An 11,585-nucleotide genomic window follows, 5' to 3' on the forward strand; every position below is an offset into this window, starting at 1 on the left:
AAGGGCTTGACGATCCCTCCCCAGGCCATCTGCGAGTTGTGGGGATTTCCTAGGATGTGGTGGTGTTTGACAGTGGGCCCTGTTAAATTCCTATAAAAAGCTGCATGTATCCGCAAGTAGGCCCCGCCAAAGCGACCGTGTGTTGCTCAAAGCGCACAAGCCCGAGTCCTGGTGTCAGGTGGGACACAAAACAGACCTTACACGACGACCAATAATTACGAGCAATATAAGAGATAATACGACACGATATACATCGACAAAGACCTAGGCGACGAATAAAGAATCACGATTGGAAGCTTGGAATATGCAACTGCAAGTCGCTTGATTTCGCAGTTTGCGACAGGATGATTTACGATGAGTTACATCATCGCAACTTCGACGTCGTGACGTTGCAGGAGATTTGCTGGACAGGACAGAAAGTGTGGAAAAGCGGGCGTCGAGCGGCTACCTTCTACCAAAGCTGTGGCACCACCAATGAGCTGGGAACCGGCTTCATAGTGCTGCGTAAGATGCGCCAACGTGTGATTGGGTGGCATTTGCAGCCGCGGAATGGTAGTCCGAAGCACTTTCTTCCCTCGCAAGAATATCCACAAGGCCACATAGAAATCACCTTATCAAGTAACGGAAAAACAAATCGACCACGTTCTTATCGACGGTAAATTCTTCTCCGATATCATGAACGTATGCATTTACTGCAGTGCGAATATTGAATCCGACCACTATCTAGTTGCAGTATGTCTGCACTCAAAACTCTCGACGGTGTACAATACGAATGTGAGCAGTTAGTTGAGGAGAAGAATGCAGCATGGGCGAGATTGCTGCAACACCGCACTAGGGCGAAATAGGCACAATAAAAACGAGCGCGGAACAGTCAAAACTCGATTTTTCGGAGGAAAAAGCGCCAGCAGAAAGATCGAGACCGTGAGGAGACGGAGGAACTATACCGCGCTAATAACGCACGAATGTTCTATGAAGAATGATTTGTTTATCGGCTTCATCGGTCAGTTCTACTCAAAGTATGAGGGAGTAGATAATCGAAAGATTACAGTCGCGATTCGCTGGTTGGGCCACGACCTCGGCCCAACTAACGAATTCGGTTTTTAGTTGGGCCAACTGACAGCCATTTGAACACGTGTATGTCGACTTGAACATCACAAATGATGTCCAGTGACGCCCAATCCCGTTTTCCGCGTTTACATTGAATTTTGACGTACGGTTGCTTTTTAGTTGGGTCATGGCCCAACCAGCGGAGGCCCAACTAAAAAGTGACCCAAGTATTAAGATCCCAACCAGCGAATCCCGACTGTATTGAAATTCATCAGATTGAAAGCCGTTCGCTAGGGCGCGAACAAGTATAAAACGATAGAGGGTGAAAGGGAGAAAGGAAGACCATCTATTGAACAGCACACAATCACAATCACAATCACGGTCGTAAAATCTGTTTCAATTATGTTCTATGAGAAGTTAAACCGTTCACGTAAGGGCCACGTGCCACAGCCCGATATGTGTAAGGACATAAACGGGAACCTTCTTACAAACGAGCGTGAGGTGATCCAAAGGTGGCGGCAGCACTACGAAGAGCACCTGAAAGGCGATATGGCAGACGACGGTGGCGGTTTGGTAATGAACCTAGGAGCAGAACATGCGACTTCCGGCTCCGAATCTCCAGGAAATCCTGAAGGAGATCGGCCGGCTGAAAAACAACAAAGCCCCTGGAGTTGACCAACTACCAGGAGAGCTGTTTAAACACGGTGGTGAAGCACTGGCTAGAGCACTGCACTGGGTGATTACAAAGGTTTGGGAGGATGAGGTTCTGCCGCAGGAGTGGATGGAAGGTGTCGTGTTTCTCATCTACAAAAAGGGCGATAAGCTGGATTGTGACAATTACCGGGCAATCACATTGCTGAACGCCGCCTACAAGGTACTCTCCCAAATTTTATGCCTTCGACTAGCACCAATTGCAAGGGAATTCATGGGGCAGTACCAGGCGGGATTTATGGATGAACGATCTACCACAGTCCAGGTGCTCGCCGAACGTCAGGTATTGCAGAAATGCCGCGAATACAACGTGCCCACATCATCTATTTATCGACTTCAAAACCGCATCACGGTGCTCCCCTGACCGTTATTAACAAAAAAAAATCTCCATCAAAACTAATACCCGGAGCTGAATTCTGGGGCTATACTGCATCTCTGGCCGAAATTTGAAAAAAATCGTAGGGCCCGTTTTGGAGTTACGCCCTTTTTAAGACGTAACTGATATTTATCGAAGAAATGCTCAGGATTCTGTTTCAACACGATCTAAATTTTCTAAATTGTATCCCCATTTTATTGTTTATCGTATATAAATAATCATCTGACTTTTCTCTGGATTATTAGTGGTTTTAGGAACATGTTGCATGGATTTTGGTCATAAATTAAAGCCACACTATCAAAAATCCAACCGAAACAAAATCGTGTGAAAAACTGAATTCTGTGTATAACATATCATCAAATACATATTTCTCAACTTCCAAGGCATCGTCAGCGATTAAAAAAATTTTTTTTTGTTATAGCCATTAGAATACTATTCAAAATTGTTGACTATGACGATAAGTAATATAAGATTTGTCTAAGAACATTAAAAAATAAGATTAGCTTCATCTTAAGTCTACATTCAATTCTAGCCAGCTACGTATGATTAACCCTTTTTATTTATGTTTAAATTAAATGGCCAATGTCAAATGCACACATATCTTCTTTTCGCAATAAATTTCAGCTCGCAAGAGATGGGTTTTATACAACTTCGGCGTATATGTCGATATATACTCTTTGTGCCATCCCTGCCCATGGCCGAATGTATTAAAAAATCCTTTTATATGAAACTTTGGGATATGATATTTGGAGGTCTTTGGAAGATCCTAACTTTCCCAGGAGACAACGAACTTATCAATTGCGACATAGAATGTAGGTGAAGGTTTATATGAGGAGCAGACATCATGCACGCGTACAGAAAAGGATGAGATTGAGCAACGACTGCTACGTGCACATAAAATTTTGCGCACGCGGGTCTCACGAACCTTGTGTACCTCACATTAACATTGGTGAGTCGCATTGAGACATCTCAATGCGATCAGCTCATGCGCTGTTTGCCATGGCAAACCTTGCAAACAACAGCGGAGGTGCGTAAAACAGCATGGGCAGAATTTTTCATTCAATAGTATTGTCGCCTAAGTAACGCCAGCTATGCATTCCTAGCGCATGAGTCTCATAAGAAGTACCTACATTGAGACAAGCTCACTAAGTTATTTTATGTGCGCGCTAGCTTCTCTCGTCGCACGGAATCGATGCTACGTGAGCCTTCGTAGCTCATGGCACACTGTCTCATCCATGTATACACGAGAATTAGTAGACTCTGATGAGGAGTTGCAAACATTTTGAAAATGCTTCAAAACCTTTAAACAAAAACACAGATGTCATTCACATAGGGTAATTGTACCACTATTAATAACATGCTCCGATAACGCCAACAAATTTAGATCTAGAGAAATGACATATTAGAAAACAGTTTTAAGGTCCATTAAGGGCTACTTTTTATATAAAAAACACAATTGTACATAACATGTGACAAAAGTTATTCTATATAAAAGTTATTGATTTCAACTTGATACGTGCCATTTCCAATGCTCTCGTGTATGCTTACTGCTGAAAAAAATAACAAAAATGAGAGCAACGCAATTTGCACTTCAATTCTATGTTTTTGATTGATATTGGTATGGGTACATGCATTCAAGCAGCAGTAACCCATCTGTTCTTTACTAAAGCTTCATCCACACATACGTCACCAAACTTTTTTAAAATCCGCATTATTTTACAAAATGTGCGCAGCATCGAGAAGGTCGTGGTATGCTCAGTGAAGCTGTTTTTATGCTTAAGATACCTTTGAGGTATCAGGAATTAGATGTAATTTTCGCAGCTTGCGCGACTTTTTCAATTTTTATTAGTAGCTGAATATTTACTGAATATTACTGAATAGTCCTGGAAACGCCGCTCTCAAGTTTTTCTCGGCTTCGCAATTAGTCATTATTCCTATTATCAGGTTTATAATCTTAAGGTCACCTGCAATAATGTACTCGAAATGGTTCAATTTGACAAACTGTTCCAAACGGTTCGAATTTTCCAGGTAATAAGTGTGGATACAAAGACAGCACTGTCGCCAGGTTTTGAAATTTTTGTTTGATCTGGAATTATTGAAATCGATACCATTTTCAATAAATACATTTCCGTTAAAGATATGTCTACTGTTTTTAATACATTGAATCAAAGCTGGTACATTATTGTAGTATGCAACTGGTATATCAGCAGACTACACCCGATTCTGTTTTTACACGGCCGTGTAAAAAAAAATCCCATACAAAATTTTTGCAAAGTTGCTCCATTTTGCACGATTAGTCGAGAAATCATAAAACTTTTTTACATGGATTTTCAAATTTTTAACTGAAAACTTTTTTTACGCGGAACGCATCCTCCGTGTAAAAAAGAATCGGATGTACTTTTATTGCTGATGACTCAATGGAAGTTGAGAAATATGCATAAGACGAGATATTATATTGATTTTCTTCGATATCTCACAGTTACGTCTTAAAAAGGGCGTAACTCCAAAACGGGCCCTACGATTTTTTTCAAATTTCGTCCAGAGATGCAGTATAGCCCCAGAATTCAGCTCCGGGTATTAGTTTTGATGGAGAATTTTTTTTGTTAATAACGGTCAGGGGAGCACCGTGCGCATATGATACAATCGATCGGTACCAGCAATGGCAGCTAATGCACGAAAACGAATATCCGGATAAACTGATAAGGTTGATCAAAGCGACGATGGATCGGGTGATGTGCGTAGTTCGAGTTTCAGGGGCATTCTAGAGTCCATTCGAAACTCGCAGAGGGTTACAACAAGGTGATGGTCTTTCGTGTCTGCTATTTAACATCGTTTTGGAGGGAGCAATACGAAGGGCAGGGATTGACACGAGGGATTGATGTGTATACGTAACAATATGATTGTAGTGATGCTGAATTCTTCAATGTTTACAAAACTACAAAATTAATATTACAAAATTGCAGTTTTTGTTGTAGTTTTTCAACTTATCAGCTTAATTTCTCGGGTACTTATTCAAAAGGACGTATGTGATTTTGTAAACAAAGATTCAAACGATACCTATTCGTGGTGTTGGTTTGCGTGGGAGTGCAATCAGATTGGATAAATCGACGTATGAATCTTTGTTTACAAAATCACATAAGTCCTTTTGAATAAGTAATCGAGATTTTATGTTAGTCATAGATTATCTTTTCGATAAACCTTGTTTTACAAACAAAAGAAATGAATTTCACAGTGAAAGTTCATTCAAGCATTTTTGAAATAAAAATCTAGGTTGGCAACTCTGCCATGTAAACAGTTTGGAATACAGGCAAGGTTAATTTAGACGTTGTTTGAAATAAACCTATATCAAACTATAGGAAATCGCGTTGGTTTTTCAAATAAAATTATATTTATAGTGAAAATCTGATGCTCTTTATGTGTTGTGAAGTGAATTTTGAAAGGAGTGAAATTGAGTGAAAAACAACGTCGTGAAAACAGATGAATCTGCTTGTAGCAATCGAGCAGTGCATCAAACCAACAGCTCAGAGGTAGGAAAATGAAAATAAATGTGCTTTATAATTTTATCTTTTAATAGTTTGTTTATTGTGCATTAAAACATTACTCAAGCCAAATCTTGAATAATATTCCAAACATTCAAGAATGTATTACTTTCATTATTGTGTACATACGATGTGTGAAATTGTAATTAAATTGATTTTTTATGTGGTTTATCGACGGTTGAGATTAATATACGGACTGTTATTAATATGGGAACAGATACATATTGATTTTTGCAGCAAAATAATCATTTCAAACTAGCTAATATTGGGAAAAACCTTTTTCAAAATAAATTATTGGATGCCTATTATTTTTTCTCTAACATTACTTGAGAAATTCTTTAGGAAATACCTCCAGGATTCCCTTAGCAAGTTCATCTAGATATTACTTCAGCCATTCAATCAAAAATTCCTCCAGTATTTCCATCCAGGTATTCCTTCAAATAATGGCTCCTTTGAAATACCGTCCAGAAATGAATTCAAAAATTCCTTCAAATAGGGTATTCTATTAATTAGACCTGTGAGCCGCCACCATTAAAACTGAATCGGTGAGCCGGCCGCATGAAAATTTTGCACGCCGCAGGACTATTAAACTTAATTAAGTAGATTAATCCATTAAGTAGTTAATCCACAGTGATTCAAACCAGGAATTCCTTTATCAATTTCTCCAGGAATTTCTTCAACAGCTCTTCCAGATTTTTTTTTGTGAATTCCTCCAGAAACTCCATTGAGAAATAAAAAAGAAATTTCATCGGGAATTCCCCCATGAGCTATCCCAAAATTTCTATAAGGTTTTAACCAGAAACTTCGCAAATTTCTTCAGGAACTTCTTCAAAAAATCCTTCAGAACTTGTTTCATGGTACTTTTTAAGAATATTGACACAAAAATTCCACCGTGAATTCCATCTATACCGGAATATACCGGAGCAGTTCCTGGAGGATTTTTTGGAGTACACCTTAACCCTTTCGGGACGACATTTTTTACGTAGATTTGACAATTGGTTTTTTCACTGGATCCTGTCATAACTAGTATATAAAGAACTAAAAAGGCATTGACATATTCCAAGTAGCACACTTGTCACATAACAGTCACTGTGACTCATACGCGACCAAATCTAGTCACAATGGAGTTGCTGCAACCAAATCGATCTGAACGGATTTTTCGGATGTCCTAGGCCGTCCAAACTGTTCTGGAGTACATATCCTCGAGTGCATCAGAAAATGTGTCTCGAAACAAAATGTCCTAAACCGAGATGCACGTCTAAAAGTATCCATGTGATCATAATACATAAATTAATCGAGTTTTGAATAAACGTAAACCATTTCAGGTTCTCCAAAACGTTCTGGATTTCGGAACATGTGATCTACCCGATCAACTGAACGGGTACTGAACTGAACGATGAATTCGTGTATCGCTAAATTATTATTATATTTATTAAAATATAAAATATTAATTATTATTATTATTGAGTTTTGGCTCTTCCTCAGCAAGCGTTCGGGGAATTTTCACCTACCCCGGGCAATCTGAATGCCAAAGGGCATTAGGATCTGTGGATCTCATTCGCCGTTTGAATTAAAATCGTATAATAAACAATTGCACCGGATGTATTAGTTATGATAGTTCAGGAATCTTCTTATGATGTTGCAAGTTCCAAGAATCACTATTTTTTGGATACTATAGAGGTTATGAGATAGTTCCAGCTCTCCTAAGGATCTCAGAAGAGATTTCAGGACGATTCTGGTTGCTGAGATAACAACCGGAATTATACGCACGTCCTCCAGGTGCCACATTTGCTTCAACTCCTCCGCCAAGTCGTGGTACTTCGTTATCTTGGTGGAGAATGTTGTTGGACATTATGATCTAGCGGTACAGCAATGTCGATAAGGGTTACCCGCTTCATCCTTTTGTCGTAGACCACAATATCGGGCGGATTGGCACGAATGAGGACATTCGCTATGATCTCGCGAGCCTAGTACAGCTTCACGAAACTATTTTCCAGAACCGGGACAGGCACATATTTGTAGTAGGCGACTGGTTAACCAAGTTGTGCTTTAAAGCAAGCTGTTGTTATTCAGACTAAGGCCGATGTAGCCTGTGTGGTATATAAGAGTCTTCTCCATTCGGCTCGGTCCATGGCTACACGTCGCCAACCACGCAGTCTACGGAGGGTCCGCAGTCATCTTCCACCGGATCGATCCACCTTGCCCGCTGCGCACCTCGCCTTCTTGTGCCCATCGGATCACTATCAAGAACCATTTTCACCGAGTTACTGTCCTTCTGGCTACGTGCCCGGCCCACCGCAGTCGTCCGATTTTCGCGGTGTGAACGATGGATGGTTCTCCCGGTAAGATGTGCTGCTATATTAAAACCATGCTGAAGGTGGTTAGGTTCTACCGTGCGGGACCGAAATCCGTACAGCACCGAAATCAATCCACCTCATGAGATATCAATAAATTAAAGGGGGTTAAAGGTAATTAATGTAGAAATAATTTGTCCTATCCTGTTCAGATACTTGACAGCTTTTAAGGGCATAGAAATGGAAAGAAGGCTTTGAAATTAAAACAACAAAAATCAAAAACAAATCGCCACCCACCAAACGCGGAGTTTTTGCTGTCCACGGTGGACGGATTTCGATTCAGGAGAAGTTGATCTTATTCATTACTAGCAGACCCGACGATCTTCGTTTCACCTAAAATTGATTTATTCTCTGATTAGTTCTTGAGTTATTAAGAAATTTCTTTTCATTTGTATGGGAGCCCCTTTCCAAAGGGGAGGGGTCTCGAATCATCTTAAGAACCTTCCGGCCCCAAAAACCACTGCATATAAATTTTCACGCTGATCGATTCAGTAGATTTTGAGTCTATAAGGTTCAGACAGCAGGGTTTGCAGAAATTGCTCTCTATAGATAACGAACAACGATAAAAGAGAAGCAAAAACTGTTCCGAATCACAACAAGCCATGATAGCAAATTTATAAATCTTGTATACAAGTGCGATAAAACAGAATCGGATAGGCAGCCCCCACAGAAAAATTGTGATTTTCGTTTTGTTTTCGCTCATTTCGTGTTGGTTACTGCACACTGCACAGCAGTGTAGAACAAGTAGAAATGCATCATCAGAGCCAGTGCTCCCCGCATTTGGTGCTTTCTAAAAGAAATTTATCATAGGAAATATATCATTATCAGTTCTCTACCATGACAGCTGGCGAAAAAGTTTCTCGCGGTATGCTACATATCGTATATGTATACAGAGATGATAAGTGAGAGACTTATGGGCCAAACACAATTGATACGTTTGCGTGCGTTTTGACAGTTTTCCCATGGAAAAACTGTCAAAACACGCAAACGTACCAATTGTGTTTGACCAATTACTCTTTCTCTTTAGGATTCAATCCCTGTCAGACAGACAGAAATTCATTTTTATGTATATAGATTTCATCATGTTTTTCGTAGTTTTTAATGAGTAAATGTGAAACACTTCAAAAGTAAAAGCCTCCATGCTCCTGTGTCAATGACAAACGTTTTATTTCCATTCGATTGCAATTTTCTAATGACTTTTTATATACTAAGGTGCTTAAGTGTACGGATTTCGATGCCCACGATAATTCCGGCCGCAGTCTAGGAAATCTTCGGGTTGGATATTTTCTCGTATCGTCGTGCTAGTGATATACGAATACAAAATGGTATCTTGGCTTAGAAACCTTGAAGATGATAAATGTGGAAAATGAACATCTAGCTGCGATACGGTCATGCAACAGTGGGGGGTGTAATGCCAATAAAAAGAAGAAGTTACTCTGATGCTATTTTCGACCATTTTCGATGGAATTTCTGTTATTCTTCTTCTTCTTACTGGCATTACATCCCCACACTGGGACAGAGCCGCCTCGCAGCTTAGTGTTCATTCAGCACTTCCACAGTTATTAACTTGCCGTTATTAACGAAAATTGCCTAGACCGGCACCGGGAATCGAGCCCAGCCACCCTCAGCATGGTCTTGCTTTGTAGTCGCGCGTCTTACCGCACGGCAAAGAGGGCCCCAATATCTGTTCACACTACTGAATTTCCAACAAAAACAGTTCATGCCTGCATTCGAATGGACACACAACACGACACAAGCACTTCCTTAGTCATTGTGTTTTGGTGGATACCTTGATTTTAACTCAAGATCATTTTGGAAGAGTTAAACAGCCCATGTTCAAAGAAATTTGAATCATCCCAAGCAGCACACATGTTCCAGATAGATCACAGCAACTTAAATATTACCAGATTAAGTCACAATTTAGTTACTGCAACCAAATTCACTTGACTTGTGCTGCTCGGTGATGGTGCCTTTCTCGTCCGTTCAAAAGGGTTAAGAAATATATAAAAAAAAGCGTAAAATAACACTAATAAGTAGATTGATCCTATTTTCCATATTTGTTTATATGTATTATACAATTTCTCGCGCAACGCCACTTGTTGCAAGCAAATCGGATGAGCATAAGTGTCAAAAAAGTAATTTTGTATTGTGGTTTTGAAATTTGTATTTTGGCCATAACTTCTGATCCCATCTGATCCTGATCTGATCTGATCCGGCCAATTTTCAATAGGAAACAATGGGACAGGATTCTCTGTCGAACGCAATCCGTTGCGAGAAAATCGATGAAGTCTGAGTGTCAGAAAAGTTAGCTAAATAAATAGTATTTTGATCATTATTCATAAGCCCGTAGTCCGATCCGGCCAATTTTCAATAGAAAACAATGGGACAAGTATCCCCATCGAATGCAACTTGCTACGAGTAAATCGGTAAAGGGTAGGTACGAAAAAAATGAGCTAGAGTTTTTGCGCACACACACACAGACATAACCTTAATTCGTTGAACTGAGTCGATTGGTATAAAACACTATGTGTCTCCATGCCCTCTCTATTGTAAAAAACTGCTTTGGATAGGCAGCCCCCACACAGGGGGTTTGATAGGTAAAACGTTTTGTTCTCGCTCATTTTATGTAGGGTACCATATTGTCGCACAGCTCTGTGAAACAAGTTGAACTGCATCGTCAGAATCGGTGCCTCCCCCGCAATTGGGGCTTTTTAAAAAAAAAAATATCATGGGGTGTAGCCGAATCAGTTCATTATCGTAACAGCTTCCAAAAAACGTCTCTCATGGTATACTTCTTATCGAGAGTGCATCTCCCTCCCACTTCCCTTTGTTGTCATAAAATGAGGAGCAAAACTACTCAACAAGGGTATTAAAGTGTGGGAACTCAACGTTAAGTAATGTCATGTTTACAAAAAAATTTGTAAAATTTACCTGGCTTTTGGTCAGTTTTTACTTAAAATTTAGTACAATTTACTTAATACCGTCGTCGGGGGTAAGAATAGGTCACTGTTTCAACTACTTTGAATCCTTGTAGAATGGATTGAATATATCTGATGGCAAGAAGACTAAAATATGAGAGACCTTTTGAACGATTTTGCTGCCGGTGAGAGCGATGACCCATTCTCACCCCAGACCCATTGTCACCCCCGACGGCGGTATTAAGTATTTTTTCTTAATTTTAGGAAAATCTTTCGTAATTTTGGGTTCCCACACTAAATCCCCGATTTGAGTGAAAAGGCACTTTTTTCTAACCGTGCAGAAATGATAAGTGAGTATTTTTGCCTTTCTCGTACACCAAGGTGTAACGAAAAGGCTATATATTTACTTCCAAGACGATTTTGTGATAGAAGGTCCGGAGACCCATAGTGTTATATACCAATCGACTCAGCTCGACGAATTGAGATAATGTCTGTCTGTGTGTATGTGTGTGCGTGTGTGTATGTATGTGCGCAAAATAAAACTCACCCATCTTTTAGGCACTTGATCCGATTTGTTTGGAATAGGTTGCATTCCCTGTCCCATTGTTTCCTATTGAAAATAGGCCAGATCGGACTATGG

The sequence above is a fragment of the Armigeres subalbatus genome, chromosome 3 (assembly GCF_024139115.2).
Source record: "Armigeres subalbatus isolate Guangzhou_Male chromosome 3, GZ_Asu_2, whole genome shotgun sequence".
NCBI classification, from domain to species: domain Eukaryota; kingdom Metazoa; phylum Arthropoda; class Insecta; order Diptera; family Culicidae; genus Armigeres; species Armigeres subalbatus.